We start from the raw sequence: 21,584 nt of genomic DNA on the forward strand, positions 1-21,584 counted from the left end.
CCATAGTATCTACGTTGATTCAACGTTTATTCAATGTTAAAATGCCAGCTGGGTATGATGAAAAAATATATAATAATAATAATAATAATAATAATAATAATAATAATAATAATAAAACGCCTCTCTGGACAGATTTTGTGTACATTCATTGTATGTCTCTCTGTCGTGTTCAGCGTGTCTTTAGTTTATTTTTTTCTTGATGTTTTCGTTATTTTAATTATGTCTTGTATATACTTTTAATTAAAAAAAAAATCTTTTAAAACTGTTCTTAAACTATTTTCTTAAATTACAATGATAATTTTATGTGTTTATAATTTGACTTATCTTTGTTTTAAACATGTTTGAATCACGTTTTATCCATGCTTTATTCTTAACCTATTCTTTTCTTGACATTTTTATTGTGACGTGTATTTGTAATTTGACTTCTCTTTGCATTTTCTAATTTGTAAAGCACTTTGAATGACCATTGTGTATGAATGGTGCTATATAAATAAACTTGCCTTGCCTTGCCTTTAGTTTCCGCCCATTCTTGTTTTTCCGCCAGTTCTCGGGCTCCCTATCTTTTTATAAAGGCGTTTTTTTTCCCGGCCACGTCCCAATTCACTAGCCGGGGCAGCGGTCTTGCGAAAGCGGAGTCTGTGTACGTAAAACTTCCTATTTGTGGAGATACTAGAGAGGCACACGCTACACTATTGGATTGTGAATGAACCGACTAAAGCAGGGGTATTTAATTTGAATTTAGTACGGTCCAGTTGGAGAAAATTTTGTTAGTCCAAGGTCCGGACCACTTTTAACTTATGATTCAGTGCCATATCCTGTACTATATATATATATATATATATATATATATATATATATATATATATATATATATATATATATATATATATATATGAAACATCTGACCCGTGAGGTTGTTTGAACTCCGTGTGTGTGTACGTGAGGTGGAGAGAGTTTAATTCAAACTAGTAATGAATTAATATATTTTACTTCAGTATATTTCAGTTAATTAATTGCAAAGTTTAAATTGAATTCAAATACCTTCAAAGACATTTGTTTTATTACCAAAACTGCACTTGCACAGAGAAAGAGAGAAGGAATGAGAATAAGCATCTGGTGCTTCTGTATAATTCTCAAAGAGCAGAATGTGTATGTCTGCAGTATTAAGTTTGTGTACTGAACATAAATATAAATCATTATAAAAGGTCAGAAAAAAAAACAAATGGTGAACTACTGTGCACAATTTTTTAAGTATATTTTATTTTATAGTTACTGCACAATTTACACTTTCTTTATATGTTGGTTGTTATGGGATGTTTTTTTCTTTTTGTTTGCGAATGTTCATATGGAAAAATTACTATGTGTATAGTATGTGCAACATCTCTAAGCAGTATCTGCACTGTCAAAATATTTTAGTAATACAAAATGCTTTGAAACTACCCTGACATTACAACTCCAGTTCACCACAGTGTCCATCGCCTCAGAAGCACACTACACACTACAGCTAATAATGGCAAAACTTTGTACTCTGGACCTCTTGGACATGTTTAAATAGCCCGATTTTAAAATAACAATTGTTAAATGAATAATGAAATGTTTATATTATTAAGATTTTGTTTCAAATACAATGTGTTACTTAATTGCTAAAAGAATCATTCAGGCAACACTGCAGACATGGCAAAAAAAACAACAACCCTCACATCAAAGAAGACTAAAATCTACAAGAATTAATTGAAGAATGTAAGATTATCATTCCTCTATATTGTAGTAACATGCTCAATCAGAGTCAGTCTTGACAACTGTATTGTTACACAGTATACTGTGTTTATATGAAATTTAACTATGCTGCAGAAACAAAATTTTGACCCCCCCAAAAATCCCTTCAGAAGGAATACGTCTCTATTTTTCAGAGCTCACTGTAATCTCCAGAGCTGCTCTTAGCTTCTTCCAGAAGACCTGAGTGTCTGTTCCAGGTTTGGGCCAGAGGTAGATGTGCTTCTTAACGAGACTCCTCATCCTCAGTTAAAAGGATGAAAAAAGTAGTGAAGATAAAGCACAACAGTTCCACGTTAACAATGCAGGAGTCTCTGTAGAGATCTAGAAGTCGACTTCCTCTCAGATTGGACGGATAGTTGCATGTGAACTTGTCCAGGCTGAAAACTTGTGTTTCATTGTTGTGGACTGCTCAGTTGATAAACCAGGCATTGTCACAGTCACAGGAAAATCCATTGCCTTGTAGGTCCAGATGGGACAACTTTGAAAAGATATCGATCAAATTCTTATTGACGACGGCAAAAGAATTTCTTCTAACCAATAGAAATTGTACTTCGTTGAGGTTTGCTTGATTAGGAAAGTCAAGTGTTTGAATTCCTGTCTGAATCATAGTGAGAGTTTTTTGAGTGGCTGAAATATTTCTGTTGAGATTGATAAGTTGTTTTTTGCTGAAATCCACTAACCACAGGTTCAGGTGTAAGTAAATGTTTCATGATGCAAAGAGTTTGTTATTATTGCCAGGCCAGAGTTTCTTTGAGTTTGCCAATCTTTCCATTTGTGCCGTGACTAAAAATGACCAGAGAATGTAAAGACTTCAGATTCTGGAACACTAAGGCTGCTCTGGCTTGTGTATGACATCCAATTGTTATTTAAAAACAGTTCCTTAAGATTTGGAAGTCCAGAGAAAATTTAAGCACTTATTGAAAACTTTGTGATTTGTTTTATTGCAAATCCAGCAAAATCAGATTGTCTAATCCTTTGAAAGCACCTTCCTCAAGAATTTGTATCTGGTTATCTTGAAATTCTAGATGTGTAAGATTTTGCAAACCCTTAAGAATGCCTCTTTGGATGGTGCTTGGCTTGTTGTGAGATGTACAGTATCTAAGTGCTGCAGAGTCTGGAGACCCCTCATAAAATAACCTTTTAAAGTGAAGAGTCTAGTTGAAGTACTTTCAAATTCTGAAAGTCTCGAAAAGCACAGCGTTCCACTGATGACAGAGGATTTCTATAAATATGCAATGATATTAATCCTGTTAGCTTGGTCAAATCCGAACAAGTTACAGTGGTAATTGGAATTGTAGCCGAGATCTAAGACTTTCAAAGTGAAAAGGTTTCTAATGGCTATTGGAATGTTCCTCGATTTATTATGGGTAAGACTCAGGGTATTGAGTTTACTCATTGATTTACATGTGGTGAAATGCTAGCCAGATGGTTTTTCTCTTAGTCCAATACTGTCAGGTTTTATCTCATTCTTGGACATAGATTTCATGCCATTGGAGCGAAGGGTTCTCAGTATGTAGAGTTAAAGGTTTGCAGCAATTCTTTCGTCTCTTCTGTTGCCAGTTGTATTCCACTTATGTTGAGTCTGTTGACAGTTCTGAAATAGTCTTTGTTCTGCATATCCCACTTAATGCAGGCGTTAATCAATGCCAGGTCTAAAGTTTTAAGGCAGGGAAAGATGTCAGCTGTTATCCTCAGGGGCGTAGCAGCAAATTCTGGGCCCTGTACACTGTCAATGTCAGTGGACCCCGATCCATGCCAGTACGCAAGAAACATGAGAGAAACATGAGATATTTTCATGGGCCCCTCTCCATACTCGGGCCCTGGGTAGTTAGGTCCACTTTGGATTGTGGGACAGATCCAGGGCTTTTAATTGTGTAAGAGCAATTAATAATAATTGTAGTAGGTGAACGTTAAAATCTTCTATATTGAACATGCTCAGAACTATAGGAATCTCTGTAGCCTCTAGAGGGCAGGTTAAGCTGTTTAGGTAGGTGGGTGGGTGTGTGTTAGTGAGTGAGTGTGGTGTACACAGCCTTTCTAACCTGCAGCTAAATGTAGTCTCCCAGTCGTACTCAAATAAAAGTGCTTCTGATGATATTCACCGTCCAGCCTGCCTCTGTTCTGTTGTGGTTCCGGACTCGCTACCGTTTCGCCGACCGAATGGACTCACAGCCCAAGAGTTGAGTAAGAACTTTCACTCCACATCCACGTTTTACACTGGTAGCAGCGGTGGTTGGCGATTTTCTTTTCTCCTGTTAAAACAACGCTCAGTTTTCTATTTTTGAGGTATGGTGGACTCTGTTTTATTAATTTTTTTCGCTTTTTAGCCGACTGGTCGAGTTTTTAAACTACGTGCTGCGTGTGTAAAGTTTTTTTTTCTCTGAACGTGAAATGGCGGATGATGAGCAGTCCTCTCCCTCGCTGCAGCCTCACTCACGGTGCATTTACACTGCTCCGTCGCATCAACGCACATGGTCGCACTGCCCCCCTCCACCTGGTCGCATGTGGGCGTGACAAAGGCGTTCCCTGCGTCGTCCAATGAAATCGTTCTAATAAATTTAAATGCTTTTATACAAGCTATTATTATTTTCTATAAAATAAAAATATATAAATGTGTGATAATAAATATAAATGTTCGATTGAGCTTTATTACACTGTCTAGTAAGCAGAATATAGGCTAACAAAAGCAAACTTATCCAATTAAATTATATATTAATATTTAAAAAAAAACCACTAGAGACCCCAACAATCTCTGCAGCCTCTCTCCACGCTGTATTACTGTGATCAGAGTCCCTGTAAATCAGCAGGGTTTTAATATGAGGCAGGAAAGCCTGAAACTTCTCTTCCAGGTTTCTCTGGATGCTTAAAAGCGGAACTAAATGTTTTCAGACACTGCGCTGCAGACACGTATCAGGCGAACACCTGCTCTCTGATTGGATAGACGCATCGCGATGGACGGATTCATTTGCATAAAGTTCAGCTCGGCTCAACTTTTCATCGACTGCGTCCAGAAACTTTTGCTACTCCTTCTTTCCTACTCCTCCTCTCCTACCCCGGAAGAAGGTGGATGAATCGAGGAGAGGAGAGGAGCAGGAGGAACTGAGGAAAGGAGCTGTAATTGGGGAAATGGAACAGCTGATCCCTTTTAGATAGGATGTTGACTACCAATAAACTGAGCCAATCACAACGCTCACTTTCAGCACATGCCGGATAATGCCCAGCCAATCACAGCTTCTGGATAGAGCTCCACATACAAAAATAAAAACGAGAGATCAATAAACACAATTCCACATTTTAGAGATCAAGCTTCAAAGTGCAGCCTGATTAGCCAGGTTGCTAGGTTGCATATGTAAATATTAAATTATTGTAATAGTAAAATATGATTTCATCGAATGTAATAAAACAAATAACAACTATTAATAAATAATACAGTTAATAATAAATATTATATTTTGCATACATGTTAAAGTGAAAAAATATTAGATTAAACAGCATCAATGGAACATTACTATCACACAGCTAAATATTCATATATTCCAATAAAATCCTTTTTCCAATAAAATCCGCATTTATCTGGCCAGTGATATATATATATATATATATATATATATATATCATGTTACAAAAATGGGATCATTCTTGAGAATGTTCTATGGGATCACTCTTACGGAGCATACTGCTTATCTAAACTAAAAATTATTTTACTGCTTTACTGGCTGTTTAGATAGATAAGGAACCTAGTTAATTAATACGCTTATGACGTATATTTGTGCGTTCCCTTCTCCATTCCCACGTGCTTTGTGTGCGTTGATGCAGTGATGTCATTCAAAAATCCTTAAAAGTCTTCCGGAGTAGGAAGCTTTAATGTTCCCTCCGCTGGAAGCCTCCTACAGGAGAATTTTAAGTGGCTTCTTTCATCTCCTACGGTATTCGGACAGACGGCAAGATGGCGTCACGACGGCAACCGGGTCACGGAGAAGAGGAGGAGGATCGGTAGGAAAAAGGAGACACTTTTGGGGTTTCTGGACGCAGCCAGGATGTTGACTACTGATGAACTGATCCAATCACAACGCTCACTTTCAGCACATGCCGGATACTGCCCAGCCAATCACAGCTTCCGCATACAAAAATAAAAACGAGAAATCAATAAACACATCTCCAAATTCTAGAGATCATAACTTTGACAAGCATATTAAGCTTCAAAGTACAGCCTGATTTGCTATTGATGAAGGTTGCATATGTAAACATTAAATTATTTTAATAGTGAAATGTGATTTAATTGAATGTAATAAAACAAAAAATAATTAATAAATAATAAATAATATTTTTTTTCATACATGTTGAAATGATGTACATGTACATGTACAACAACATGTTACATATAGGGTCATTAATATAGTTTTACTGAACATACAGCTTACCTAAACTAAACATTATATTACTGCTTTACTGGCTGTTTAATTAGATAAGGAACCTAGTTAATTAATATGCATATGACGTATATTTGTGCGTTGCCTTCTCCATTCCCGCGTGCTCCGTGGGCGTGGATGCAGTGATGTCATTTGAAAATCCCTAAAAGTCTTCCGGAGTAGGATCCACTGATGTACCCGCCTATTCGAGGCGGATTTTAAGCGGCTTCTTTCGTCTCCTACGATATTCAGAGAGGCGGCAGGATGGCGTCACGAAATCAGTTTCCGGGTCACGGAGGAGAGGAGGAGGATCGGTAGGAAAAAGGAGACACTTTTGGTGTTTCTGGACGCAGCCATCGCATCGCATCCCCCGCTCTCGACGCATCGGACACATGATGCACCGCGCGACTGCGTCTGACGGAGGCGGCGCTTTCCATTGAAAATTAATGGGATACGTCGCTGTGTGTTGTCGCGACGGAGCAGTGTAAATGCACCGTCAGCAGCAGCAGCTGCTGCCGAGGCAGTACACGCACGTGTCCCATTTTGCATTGAACTGCCTGCTCCCCTCATTGGTGACTCCCTAGAACCTTTCAGCTCCTGGATTCAGCGCTTTGAAGTTGCATTAGAGGTATCAACTGCACATTTGGAGAAAGCAAAACTGTTAGCTGCAAGACTCAGTGGCCCTGCATTTGCATATTGGCAAAGTCTGCCTGCTCCGGTGAAGTTTGATTATGATCAGGCTAAAGCAAAATTGAATGAAGTTTTTGGACAAACGCAATTTTTGGCCACTTTTCAGACAAACTTAAATGCTCGCCCTCGCAGACCACAGGAGCCTTTGGAAGTTTACGCTGCTGAACTCAAGAAATTAGTTGCTGATGCTTTTACCCTATACGGCCCTGACGGTGCATTTACACTGCTCCGTCGCGACAATGCACAGCGACGGATCCCATTCATTTTAAATGGGAAGCGCCGCCTCCGTCAGTCGCAGTCGCGCAGTGCAACATGGGTCCGATGCATCGAGAGCGGGGGATGCGTTGCGATGAAAAGTTGAGCTGAGCTGAACTTTATGCAAATGATTCCGTCCAACGCGATGCGTCTATCCAATCAGAGAGCAGGTGTTCGCCTGATACGTGTCTGCAGCACAGTGTATGAAAACATTTTAGTTCTGCTTTTAAGCATCCAGAGAAGCCTGGAAGAGAAGTTTCAGGCTTTCCTGCCTCATATTAAAACCCTGCTGATTTACAGGGACTCTGATCACAGTAATACAGCGTGGAGAAAGGCTGCAGAGATTGTTGGGGTCTCTAGTGGGTTTTTAAAATATTAATATATAGTTTAATTGGATAAGTTTGCTTTTGTTAGCCTATATTCTGCTCACTAGACTAGTGTAATAAAGCTCAATTGAACATTTATATTTATTAATACACATTTATATATTTTTAATTTATAGAAAATTATAATAGCTTGTATAAAAGCATTTACATTTATTAGAATGATTTAATTGGACGACGCAGGGAACGCCTTTGTCACGCCCACATGCGACCAGTTGGAGGGGGGCAGTGCGACCATGTGCGTTGACGCGACGGAACAGTGTAAATACACCGTAAGGCACAGAACTGTGAGGTGTTTCGCCATTTTGTGGCTGGCCTTGACCCAGTATTGCAGCTTAAAATCAACAAGCATGGTGCAGTTACTCTAGAAGCTACATTAAAGGTGGCAACCCAGTGTGAGTGTGCACAGTTAGCTCTGACAGTAGCAGCCCACACACCTGTTATGCCTGTGACTGTAACTCCACAAGCTGGTGCTACTTCACATCCTACCTTAGCTGAATTAACAGCTGCTATTGCTGACCTCAGAACAGACCTGCATGCCTTGAAACAAACACATCTACAACATACTGAGAAGAGACTTGACCATCTCACACGACAAGTGTCTGACTTTCAGCATGGCCTGCCAAGCTGTGTTCACACTCCGCACCAATCTTGCAACACAGCTGCACATGCCTGCCCAAGTGGATGCCAGTGGGACTGAGCAGACCTTCAGTGGCGTGACTGTGTGGACTGTTGTCACATCTTCTCACTACTACCACAGAGGACGTCGACCACACTCAGAGGGATCCCCACCTCCTCGACAACGAGCTCGTTCACCCGGCTGGACTTTTCGTGAGGATGATCAGCATGTTTCCTCCAATGACACCTACCCTGATACTCCTAGACAACCTCGTCAGTCTCTGCCTCGCTCTCACGAGGCACATCACCAGCAACCTACAAGGGAACTGCTCCCCTCCCAGGTTTCGCCGTGACAGGTACTCTGTACGCTTCCCCTCACCAGAAAGCTATCCACACTCATCTTACCACTCCTCATACACCACAACGCTCTAAGCCCCTCTATTGCCTCTCCCCATCACCTGATTCAAAATACACACACACAAGACCCCCCTCTTCATCCTCTCCACCCCCAGCACCACATGACAGGCCACATCGCTCATATCACTATTTCCCTTCACGACGAGTTCACTTTTCCACTTCACAAGGCTCAGATAATTCTCAATCTGTTTATGATCAGGGAAACTAACAGCAGCTGGCATTGCGGACCAAATGTCAGCTTCCAAAATCCCCTTGGTCCCCCCTAACGTTGCTGAGTCAGGTGCAGATACATCACCAACTCCCTACATTTCAATTAAACTCTTTGGCTCAGAACAGCATGCACTTATTGACACTGGCTCTGGTCTTTCCTTGATAACTGATGAGTGCTGTAAAACTATCCCTGCTCTAGCCTCTCAGCCTATTGCTAAGTCATTTTTCCTGGCCTCTTCTGTCACAGGTCAGGTGTTAGATGTGATGGGTTGCATTACTGCCCCTGTACACATTGGTGATATTACTCTGCCCCATGTGTTTCACATTTTGCGCTCATCTAGCCACCCAGTAATTCTGGGTTGGGACTTTCTCAGTCAACCCAATGTGACCTTATCAATTCCTGGTGCACATGTACAACTTTATGACACCATTGTGCCTTTTGCTCCCATGCAACACCTTATTCCAGTGCAATGCGCCACTATCACTGCCTCCCCTGTCACAGTACCCCCGTTGTCTGAGATGGTGATTGCTGTCTCTGTTAATGGTAGTACTACTAAGCTGCCCGATTCTACCTCATATGTGGGTATTGTGGAGCCACAGCCTCCTTCAACTTCCGCATTGGCAGTGGCTAGAACACTGACCACAGTTCGTAATGGACAGGGATTAGTTAGAGTGGTTAATCCTACATCAGATCCTGTTTCACTAGCTGGAGGATGTCCACTTGGTCAGGTGTTTTCTGTGTCAGGGCGCTCCCATGACGAATACACACTAGTGTCAGCTGTTAGCACAGATAGCACACCTAGTGGTCCAACACCAACAGTAGACTTGTCCGAGACATGCCTTGCCCCAGATGAAATACCACATCTTGAGAGTCTGTTAAGAGATTTTGATGACATTTTCAGTTCGTATCCTTACGATTACGGTCAAACAGACCTTGTCCATCATTGCATTGATACTGGTGCAGAAAAACTGATTAAGTTACGACCTTATCGTGCGTCGCCAGCCACACAAGCAGTGTTAAAAAGGGAAGTGCATAAGCTCTTAGAGCATGGCATTATTGAAGCCATCCAAATTTCACCTAGCTCGCTCCTCTGTCACGTTCTTAGGCCATCACATCTCCAGTGCTGGAATCCATCCTGATCCTGTTAACATCGACAAGGTGTCTTCGTGGCCTGTTCCCCGTTCAGCCACTGAGGTGAGAGCCTTCTTAGGCCTTTGCTCCTACTATATGCGATTCATTAGGCAGTTCTCTCATATTGCTGAACCACTCCATCATCTTACACACAAAGGTGTTTCCTTTGAATGGTCTTCTGCCGCCAATGATGCTTTTCAGACCCTGAAACAAGCTCTAACATTGCCACCTGTCTTGGCCTTTCCCAATCTGTCAGCTCCTTTTCTGTTACATACAGACGCTTCCCTGCATGCAATTGGAAGTGTGTTGTCCCAGAAGGTAGATGGTAAAGAGCACGCTACTGCTTTTGCTAGTCACACCCTCTCTGCTTCAGAATGAAAGTGGTCAACATTTGACCGTGAGCTGTTTGCCATAGTCTGGTCTGTGCGTCATTTTCGCCACTACTTGGCATTCCATCCTTTCACTATCGTCACAGACCACAAGAAGCCCCCTTGATCAGGATCACACTGGAAGGCGTGCACGTTGGACTGTCAAACTAGATCTCCATGACTGGACAATAGTACACTGTGACGGCGCTAAACATCTTAATGCAGATGCCATGTCCCGCCGCCCATCTGAATCACCTTTGGAGTTTTCTTTGGTGCATCCCAAGCCTCTGCAGACTTCAACAGCAACGCAGACAACCACAGAATGCGTTAAGCAGACGTTGGCTCAAGGTGGTGACTGCCAACCTAAGAACGTGAACTCACTGTCCACATCTACAAACCTGGTCCATATTCAGACAGACTGGGATCTGTCTGCAAAACAACAGAGTGATCCCGACATTGCAACAGTTCAGCGGTCAGCGTCCACCAATTTGGAAGCTTAGAAAAGCATCTCCTTTCCTTCATAAGCTGTGGTCTCAGTTCCCTCGCCTCACAGTATGTGAGGGTCTTTTGTGCAGATGCACACACCATCCATCGTCTCATTCTGTCATTCAGCAGGTGGTTATTCCTCATTCACTTATTCCCCAAGTACTACACTACATACATGGTCACCCAGCAGCAGTACAATCGCACGCTTAAGGAAGAGCTCTCTAAATACCTGTTTGAGCTAGGACGTGAGTGGGACGAACATGTTCCACAGGTCGCGCTGGCCTACAATACCACAGTCCATGCCAGTACAGGGTTCACACCTTTCTACCTAGCCCATGGACGTAATGTACGTGTTCCGGTAGATACATTGCTTAGCACATCTGCTTCGCCATCTTCCAAACCGTCTGTAACTACGGCTGCATATGCTGCTTCATTGTGCGTTAGGCTTAAGGAAGCTTACCAATCAGCCACAGCTTTCAGGAACAAAGCTCAGGAACGACCGTCATTTAAAATATAGCCCTTACAAACCAGGTGATTTAGTATTGGTGGATGATCCGGCTAATCGCAATAACAAACTTGCTCCACGCTGGATTGGCCCTTTTGTGATTTTGGATGCTATTGCACCAGAGGGTCAGTCCTCACCTGTTGATTTCCAGGTTCGTGATTTAGCCAGTCCGTCGAGTAGGCCCAAAGTGCTACATTATAAACGGCTCAAGCCATTCGTCTCTAACTTGTGCGGTGCGAACATTTCGGCTCCACAGCCCAGGTCTGATGTTTCATCTGGCTCTTTGCTCTGTCCTTTATGGCCTGAAGTACCTTTCACAGCTCAGTCACCTACTTTAGCAGCCCAGTCACCTACTTTAGCAGCCCAGTCACCCACGTCAGCTGCACAAGTGCCTCCTTTAGCTGCTCCATTGCCTGCTCCAGCTGCAGCCCCCAATAGTCAGTCTCACTATTCCAGTCAGGGTACTAGCACACATCAAACATCCCCTGGCCCTCCTTCACACACTTTCCTGACACCTGTTCTTCCTGCTACCCCTCAACAGAAACACTCAGCTCATGTCCCCCCTGAACAACCACAGGACATTCAAAGTCAACACCACACACCCTCTTCTTGTGCAACCCCACCTGGGAATTGGACTGGCCCAAGGTGCCGTCAGCGCAGAGTGCCTTCGCACCTCAAAGACTATGAACTCTACTGAGTGCACTGAAGTTCATGCACTGTTTGGAACTCTGTTGGGACTCTGTTCTTGCTGATTTTTCATGTCAGTCAGACTTTCAAGTTGTTCCGCCTACACTGTGTATTGCTCTAATTTTATTTTGTCCCTAATTTTATTAATTTTTTTGTTATTCATATGGACATATATTTTTCTTTTTTTTTCTATGCTCGGAGGAGAGAGCAGTGAGTGTGTGTGGTGTACACAGCCTTTCTAACCTGCAGCTAAACGTAGTCTCCCAGTCGTACTCAAATAAAAGTGCTTCTGATGATATTCACCGTCCAGCCTGCCTCTGTTCTGTTGTGGTTCTGGACTCGCTACCATTTCGCCGACCGAATGGACTCACAGCCCAAGAGTTGAGTAAGAACTTTCACTCCACATCCACGTTTTACAGTTGTATAGATGTGTTTGAAGATTTTAGGTGTTGAAGATTGGACAAATCTCCCAAAACATTCCTTTGTATCAATGATATCTTGTTGTATCCAAATATCCAGTGCTCCTGCTCTAGATGGTATGTTGTTGGGTACAACCTGAAGCTGCCTTTTGTAGCAGATAATTTTTACATTTGTGGAATTAAAACATGTTATCATTTTTTTCCTTAAAACTGTTAGCTAAAAGATGTTTAAAAAACAAGTGTTTTACGTGTTATGCTTGTTTTTTACATTAACAACAAACAATATTTGTAAAAATAAAATTTGCAAATAACTTAATTCACAGTGAACAAAAGCATGACAGAGTAATGCTATGAACATTTTCCCTTGCACTAAAACTAGATGAAATAGATTAGTAGTAGATTAAATAACTGACCTCAAATGTTAAATATTTACTCACCAATAAAGTGATGTGTTGCGTCCTAGACGTTTACTTTGGAATTTATTATTATGTTTTGGAGATTGAGTAAGGTATTAAGTGGCGTTTGTTGTTTTTCTGCTGTAGTGCTACTGCCCTCTGCTGCTCTTTCTGTGTATCTCTCTTTTTCCCTCTCTCTCTCAAGGTAAAACCTTCGGTGGGAACATGTCAGCTGATCACTGTGGGATGGCCCATGGTGTCTCCACCATGTGGTCCATGGCAGATATTTTGATTTCCCTTTGTTACCAGGGCTTTTGTTTAGTTTAGTTTATGTTCTGTTTTGGCTAAGTTCTGTATTTGTTAATGCTTTAGTCACTGTAGGGGTGAGCTGCCATTTTGTTTTTACTTACTTTTTTGTTCCTGTTTATAAACAGGGAGGTAGGTAAGTTTTCCTTCTACTTAAGTCTTTCCTTTCTACTTTTGTTTTGATGCACAGGTAAATTAGCACTTATAGGTGGGTTAGACCCTTTTGTTTGTTATTTTGGCCTTGGCTCACCCTAAAGATTTGTGACTTAGTTTATATTTGTTTATTACTTTGTTTGTTATATATATATATATATATATATATATATATATATATATATATATATATATATATATATATATATATATATATATATAGTGCTTTTTAAATTAATTGTATAGATTTTTCTTAACTGCCATGTATTTGTTTTGCCTGGCCCTCCTGTTTAAAATATAAAAGACTTTTCTTCTTTTGCATCCAAAACTTGTGTTTGTCCATTTATTTATGTTGCAAACCTTAAAACCCGTAGGCTATACCTTTTATCTTGGGTCGTAACAGATGACATCTTTTTAAAAGACTATTTATACTCGGATAAGACAATACATTAAAACCGAATGCCTAGTAATTCATAGCAAGTCTAAATTATACATGGAGCACCTTTCTGTGTTTTTCCTTTTTATTCAGAGCGTTTGCACAGCGTTGTGCTTAAACGCGGGTTTGTACTGTTAAAATCCTGTAACTGCAGCAAGCATTTAAAGTTGAACGGAAATCCAAATAAAACACTGGTTATTAATAAGAGTAAAATTAAGAATAAGAACAAGAATCATTTCCTTCGTAATATAGAAAATCCGTTTTAGTTTTAGTTTTATTGACTACATTTTCTTAAAATTGTTTGCAAGTTTTGTTTTTTACATAAAAAAGCTTTTACAGTCAAAATATATTTACAGGTCTAACTAAATTATTATTATGATACCAGTAAATATTTTTTTATTTACTGGATTATTAGATTTTATTAGGATAACTTTTAGAAGAAGACAGTTTGGAAAATCTAATAATCCAGTAAATAATAAAATATTTACTGGATTATTAGATTTTCCAAACTGTCTTCTTCTAAAAGATATCCGGACACAGGTAACACGATTGAATACATATTAACCTTATTTCCTAAATATCAGGACACACCATAATCTGAGCTTCTACAGATCATAGTGAAATATGAAAAGGTAGCAATGGTGAAAAGGTGTTAATATAATTACGTATTTTTATAATTTATAAAAAAATATATATTTATATAATTATGATTAAATAGTTTAAACAAATTAACCCATCTTTGCACAAAGATCTGTGAAAAACAAGTGTTTATTAACATGCTATTTAATTTTTAATGTTTGAAATGGGCTAGACCAGCTCTAATAAACACTGCAGCACCGCCCATTAAGCCGAGGAGACGGCGCTGAATAAGAATTTAAGTAGTTGTTTGGCTCCCTCTAGTGGGCACAATTTGTAAGAAACGTTCATTATCTGCACCTAACATAAAAATAGCCCATCTTCTTCTGATAAAGAGCTTTATTGTTTTACCAGTCCACAACCCAGTTAAATATACTGTACACTGTATACCAAGCCTCTGAGACAGATTTGCAAATGCATACATACATACATACATACAGTTTGTCTAGTTCATGTAGAGAAGCCATACCTGTCAAGTCTCCCGTTTTGGCCGGGAAACTACCGTATTTTACTCCTCTTTCCCGCCGTCCTCCCGTATTAGTATTTTCCCGTAAATTTCCCGTATTATAATAAAATTTTAAAAACTTAATTATTGAGGAGACAGGGCACTGACCGCTCTGTGTCTCTTAACCAATCGTGGTGCCGGTTCAAGGAGAAAGTCCCGCCTTTTAGGAGAAACCGCCAATCAGCTTGCTGGTTTTGCGGAGCGCAAATGAGGGTCAGTGTGGGGAAGACGCCCCGCCCCCCGCTGTGAGTTCAGGCAGCTAGTCGGAGCAGCTGATGTTAAAACATATATGGATATACGGAGATTTTTCTAAAAGAAAGGTAAGGGTAGGCTAATCATGTAAACTGTGAGGAGATTTTTCTGATAGCTGCTTAAAAATACTCGTCTCCGAATGAAAACACACAGATTAAACCTTTTAAAAATTAAAAAATTTACAGCTTGTGAAATGTGGAGAGGACCGAAATTAACTGAACTGATCAGAAAGAAGTATTAATTAAAAAGTATTAATTATGTAGACCCCATTAGAACTAATTTTTACTGATGGAATATATCTGGTCCATGTCTTTTTAGTAAAAGCTCATGATACTATTTTTAGGTCACCAACAGTCATTTTGCAGAATTTGTGCACCCTTTGTTCAATTTTAAATCCATTAAATAAATAAAACATATATCATATAAAAGAGTGCATTTATGCCAAAAAAGACATGAAATATTAACTTTTTTAAATATCTAGAAAAGGGTTATTAATTTGGCTGTATTAAAAGAATGACATATGTAGGAATGTCCACAAAATTTCAGTGTCAACAAAGGTAGGCCTATCAGATTCTGATAATCTAATTGTAGTCTAAATGGTTCACATGTGGTTATCTTAGATTTCTTGTAAACCTGTGTTAAAATGTAAGGGATACTGAACCTTCGTTGGGCTGGTGGGACGGCTTTAATCGGACGTAGGAAAATATCCCTTATTTTTAAATCTAAAACTTGACAGGTATGAGAGAAGCATTGCCAGTTAAATAGGACTCTTCAGAGCAGATAAGCATGAACCTAATAAGGCTAACGTCAGGCATCAACTAGAGGGGCATGAAGCCCTCAAGCATTGAACAGTGGAACTGTGTTCTCTGCTATGATCGCACTCCATCCTATACATTTGGGATAAGTGATCATCTTGACCTCACTAACTTGGAGTTCTATATGGGTTAAGAAGAAGCCAGTATTTGTCTTTATTTGTTTCTCATAAGGGCTCCAGATCTATCGGACCTGGCATTGAACCTATGATCATCTTAACCATGTTGTTGGTCCCTCCAGGACCATTAACTCTGAATTATAGGAATGAGTATTAGAGGCCAGGAAAAGTGTATTCTTGCCAAATCCAGTGCCTGTGTGGGTTAAATCCCTCCAACATCCCTCTGACAGCACTGCACTCTGACACAATCCACAAGCACACAGGACACAGAAGACCCCATATGCTCGGATTCCCAGGCTTGGTGCATAATTGCCTAATTAAAGTGTGAACGCTGAGGAGCGCCTCAGTAGCTCCACACCTTATTAAAGCAGCAGTCCATCAGCCTCCGTCATTAAACACTCCACGCATTTTGGCAGAAAAGGTCAAAGAAAAATGGTCAGACCGGCTTAACCTTACTTTTCAAAGTAAATTTGCTCAGACTTCTGACAACACTGATAAATTCCTAATGCTACGTAACTTGCAAATAATGTATGCAAGTCTCGAGCGATCTTCTCTCTCCCTCTCTCTTTCTCAAAAGTTCATCACTTTTTGACACTACACTTGCCTGCTTTCACTTTTAATAAGATCAGGGCCAGAGCTTTTTCTTTTGATTTTTTTTATCTGCTGAATATACAGTCATATGAAAAAGTTTGGGCTCCCCTATTAATCTTAAATCATTTTAGTTCTAAATATTTGGGTGTTTGCAACAGCCATTTCAGTTTGATATATCTAATAACTGATGGACACAGTAATATTTCAGGATTGAAATGAGGTTTATTGTACTAACAGAAAATGTGCAATATGCATTAAACCAAAATTTGACCGGTGCAAAAGTATGGGCACCTTTATCATTTTATTGATTTGAATACTCCAAACTATTTTTACTGACTTACTGAAGCACAAAATTGGTTTGGTAACCTCATTGATCTTTGAACTTCATAGCCAGGTGTATCCAATCATGAGAAAAGGTATTTCTGCAAGCACGCCACAAATAGAGTCGCCTGAGGTGTGCTTTTGCTTTTGCATACCTCAGGCGACTCTGTTTGTGGCGTGCTTGCAGAAATGGCTTCTTTCGCATCACTCTCCCATACAGCTTCTCCTTGCGCAAAGTGCGCTGTATTGTTGACCGATGCACAGTGACACCATCTGCAGCAAGATGAGGCTGCAGTTCTTTGGAGGTGGTTTGTGGATTGTCCTTGACTGTTCTCACCATTCTTCTTCTCTGCCTTTCTGATATTTTTCTTGGCCTGCCACTTCTGGGCTTAACAAGAACTGTCCCTGTGGTCTTCCATTTCCTTACCATGTTCCTCACAGTGGAAACTGACAGGTTAAATCTCTGAGACAACTTTTTGTATCCTTCCCCTGAACAACTATGTTGAACAATCTTTGTTTTTAGATCATTTGAGAGTTGCTTTGATGAGCTCATGATGCCACTCTTCAGAGGAGATTCAAATAGGAGAACAACTTGCAATTGGCCACCTTAAATACCTTTTCTCATGATTGGATACACCTGGCTATGAAGTTCAAAGCTCAATGAGGTTACCAAACCAATTTTGTGCTTCAGTAAGTCGGTAAAAAGTAGTTAGGAGTATTCAAATCAATAAAATGATAAGGGTGCCCATACTTTTGCACCGGTCAAATTTTGGTTTAATGCATATTGCACATTTTCTGTTAGTACAATAAACCTAATTTCAATCCTGAAATATTACTGTGTCCATCAGTTATTAGATATATCAAACTGAAATAACTGTTGCAAACACCCAAATATTTAGAACTAAAAATGATTAAGGTTAATAGGGTGAACAAAGGGTGAACAAAGGGTGCACAAATTCTGCAAAATGACTGTTGGTGACCTAAAAATAGTATCATGAGATTTTACCAAAAGGACATGGACCAGATATATTCAATAAGTAAATATTAGTCCTAAGGGACCTACACAATTAATAATCTTTCATTAAAACTTCTTTTCTTCTATCTATCCCTTCTAAATAATAAATTACACCATGATACTTGAGATTTGAAAAAAATCTAACCAACCCTAAAACTAGCCCTGAAGCATTAAAATACATGAATTTTGCAACGTTCACAATACATATATGAACATTAACTTTCTTTTGCAATATTCTTTTACTTGATTCTTTTCACACTATCGACTAAATTGCTGTATAGTTGCTCAAAACATACAATTACAGTAAAAAAAAAAAGAAAAAGGATTTGCCTGGAATCCCTCTATTTACTCAGGACATGAGGTCTTATTGTGATCTTACTGTGAACTACAAATGAACAGAAGGGGGGCTTCCCCACACTGACCCTCCTCTGCACTCTGCAAAACTGATGGGCTGTTTCTCCTGAAAGGCGGGACTTTCTCCTTGAACCGGCACCACGATTGGTTTAGAGACACACAGCGGTCAGTGGCCTGTCGCCTCAATAATAAAGTTTTTAAATATTTAATATTATACTGGAAATATACGGGAAAATAATAATACGCGAGGACGGCGGGAAAGAGAAGTGAAATACGGTAGTTTCCTGGCCAAAACGGGAGACTTGACAGTCTGTTGTTCAGACACTAATACCCTTGCAGTTCATAGGATTATGCAAGGAGGAGCGCTGTATACACCATATTGGTGATAAAAGGGTATTTGTAATGTATACTTTAAGAAAAGACGGGGATATGGACAGATGGATGTGTGTCTTGAAGTATTGATGGGTTGTGGATAGAATGATAAGTGAGTGGATAGGTGAGTATAAGGGTGGAGGAATAGATGGATGGGCAAATGGGTGAGTGAATGAATGAATGGATGCATGGCTGGTTGACACAGTGTATGGACAGACAGATGGACGGATAACTAGGGGTGTACTGTAGATGGGTGAGTGAATGAATGATTGGCTCTGTGGATGAATCAAAAGATGAATAGACAAGTAAGTGGGTGTGTGGGTGACTGGATGGATGGATTTACATTATGCATTAATAAATTAACCGGATGCTTGAGGCATGAGTGGGTGAATGAATAGATGGATGGATTGTTGAGTGAGTGCATAGGAATGGATCAATGGAGACAGGTGTGTGTATGTATGGATTGCTGGGTGGAGGGGTGAATAGATGAATGGGCAAATATGTGATTTGACAGATGGATGGATGGATGGATGGATGGAGAGACCAGATGGATGATATCTAGACTATAAATATAGATTGGTGGGTGCATGGGAAGGTGGTTAGATGGACGCATGAATGGATGGACAGATGATTGGACAGATGAAGTGTAAGGATGGATGGATAAATGGATGTATAGATGAACAAACAAATGGCTGGATTAATATCCAGTTGATGATGGATTCTATTGAGAAAACAATAGCCAAATAGTACAAATTATCTCCAAACTGTAACCATTGAGAAACATATGAGGATGTAATTAACAACACGAGACCACACGAGGGAGCCCTAAAGCCATGGCCCACCTAACAATAGGAAACCTCTTCAGGAGGAACATAATGGCACTGCTATGATTGTCATTCATTTGTGGGGAAATAATAAAAGCTATTTATATGTAGTCTAATAATGCATAATAATGCACTTTCTTTAGATAAAATCTGCATCATACAGTATCTTTGTATGTGATAAAGTGTGAACAGCACAGAGTCGAGACTAAGGAGAAGAAAATGCACGTAAATCAGCTGCCGATGCCGAGCTCTGGTATTCCACTAAATCCGCAGGATTAGAATGATCTCGAGAGGTTGGCATTTTAGACTCTTCTCTTAAAATCTCTCATCTGCTTAAGTCACTGGGTTCACAGAGAATTCAGAATGCATGATGTGAATATAATTTGTGGAATAAGACCAAGAACAAAAAAAAAAAAAAAAAAAAAACGTGCATCAATGCATAACAACAGCTCCTCTCGTTAAAGAATGTGAATGTTATATAAAGTAAAACCCATAAATGATGCAGTATTGTTTGTGTGTCTGATCTACAAAAGTGCTTTGTAGCTTTTGTAAATAACAAAAAAATAGGCTTATTTGTGTGTTCTCATTTTGCATTGATCTGAATAAGCGTGGATTTATTGAATTGGTGAGCACTGTGTAAGTCTGTGTATTATACAGGTGTAAGAAAGAGAAAATAGCTTTATTTATTCTGTCCATTTCTTTCTCTCTGATTGATTTTGGTTTAGAACGGCAGTAAACCGCTGCTGCTACACCACAGGCTGCAGGATTGATTCTGAGTCTGATTCTATAGAAAACAGATGACCAATATTAAACACAGCCAGCCTGCTTTTTCTTCATTTACTCATCCATTGTGTATATATTCTTCACCTAACAGTCCAAATATCTTTACTAAACTAACACCTTCCTTTTTCTTTCTGTACTTTTATTTTCCGTCAATCTTTTCTCCTTTAGCTTCCATTTCCTTATTTCCTCTTTTCTCACTCCATCCTCTTTCCTGTCATTTCTTCCTTAAATGTTCCTTCAGTTTTTTTTATGTTTATTGTTTTATTCAGTGCATTTCTTTTTTTCAATATTACTCCCTGTTTTCCTGCCTTTATTCCCACCTTTCTTCCTGCCTTCCTTCTTATCTGGTCTCCATGACTTTCCTTTAGTACTTCCTTTTTAGCTTCTACCACTGTATGTTTATCCTCCCTCACTCCTTGTTTACTCCCAATTTCTTTCTGTGCTGTTCCTTTTTTCAATCCATCCTTTATTCTTTACTCCCTCCTTTCGTATCTTTCTTGTTTCCTTCCTTCATTCCTTTGTTTTATGAACTGAATTAATTTCTTTATTCCTCCCTGGTTTCTCTTTCATACTTTGTTTTGCATTCTTTTCCTTTGTTCATTTTTTTAAATGTTAATTAATTTCTTAATTCCTTGTCTTTTGTCTTCCTTTCTTTCTTTCCCTTTCCTGCCTACTTTCCTTCCTCTCTCATCATTCCTTTCTACCTTCATTTTTTCTTTCCTTTCTCGCTCACCTTTGATTGATTGATTCATTCATTCTTTATTTCATTTCCTCTCCTTTCCTTTTTTCCTTCCTTTCTCCTTTCCTTTACTTTCTCTTCCTGTGTGTCTGTCTGTCTATCTGTCTGTCCCTCTGTCAGTCAGTGTCAGTAGTTGTAAGTAATGTTAGTGTTTATGCTCTAATACAAAGTTGTTAAATGAACAGTGGGTGGATGAATTTGATCTTCAGGTTTCACAGTTTTGTTTTGGTGCTCCTTCAGCTCAGTTCACCTGCAGGGCGTAAACGCTGTGTAGAACAGCAGTAAACTGAAAGGGGGGTAGAGTGGATGTAGCCCATGCTGGGTGTGGTTAACGGGAAGTGGGAGGTGTGTTTGGTAAGGGGCTCCGGCATGGCCTTTAGCGTTTGGCTCAGAAGGCCTCATGTTTATTCATGCTCGCTTCTCCTGGTGTCCAGGGGGACTTGAGCTACTCGCCGTAATGAAACGGAGCTACAGGAGCACACGGCGTGCTCCACTGTGGCTTTAATTGCATTTGGGCTCTACTAATATTTTTACTCCAATCATATTTTAAACAGACTCCTCGATTAATTTATTTCATTTCATTCGTTCATTTGTTTGTTCATTTATTTTTTTGTTT

At 39.7% G+C, this 21,584-nt stretch overlaps 1 pseudogene; it reads right to left on the minus strand.

The window, feature by feature from the left end:
- Positions 1-1,483: 1,483 nt before the first annotated feature.
- LOC111192947 (toll-like receptor 13) lies at positions 1,484-3,573 on the minus strand (annotated as a pseudogene).
- Between the last annotated feature and the right edge of the window lie 18,011 nt (positions 3,574-21,584).

The sequence above is a fragment of the Astyanax mexicanus genome, chromosome 18 (assembly GCF_023375975.1).
Source record: "Astyanax mexicanus isolate ESR-SI-001 chromosome 18, AstMex3_surface, whole genome shotgun sequence".
NCBI classification, from domain to species: Eukaryota; Metazoa; Chordata; class Actinopteri; order Characiformes; family Acestrorhamphidae; genus Astyanax; species Astyanax mexicanus.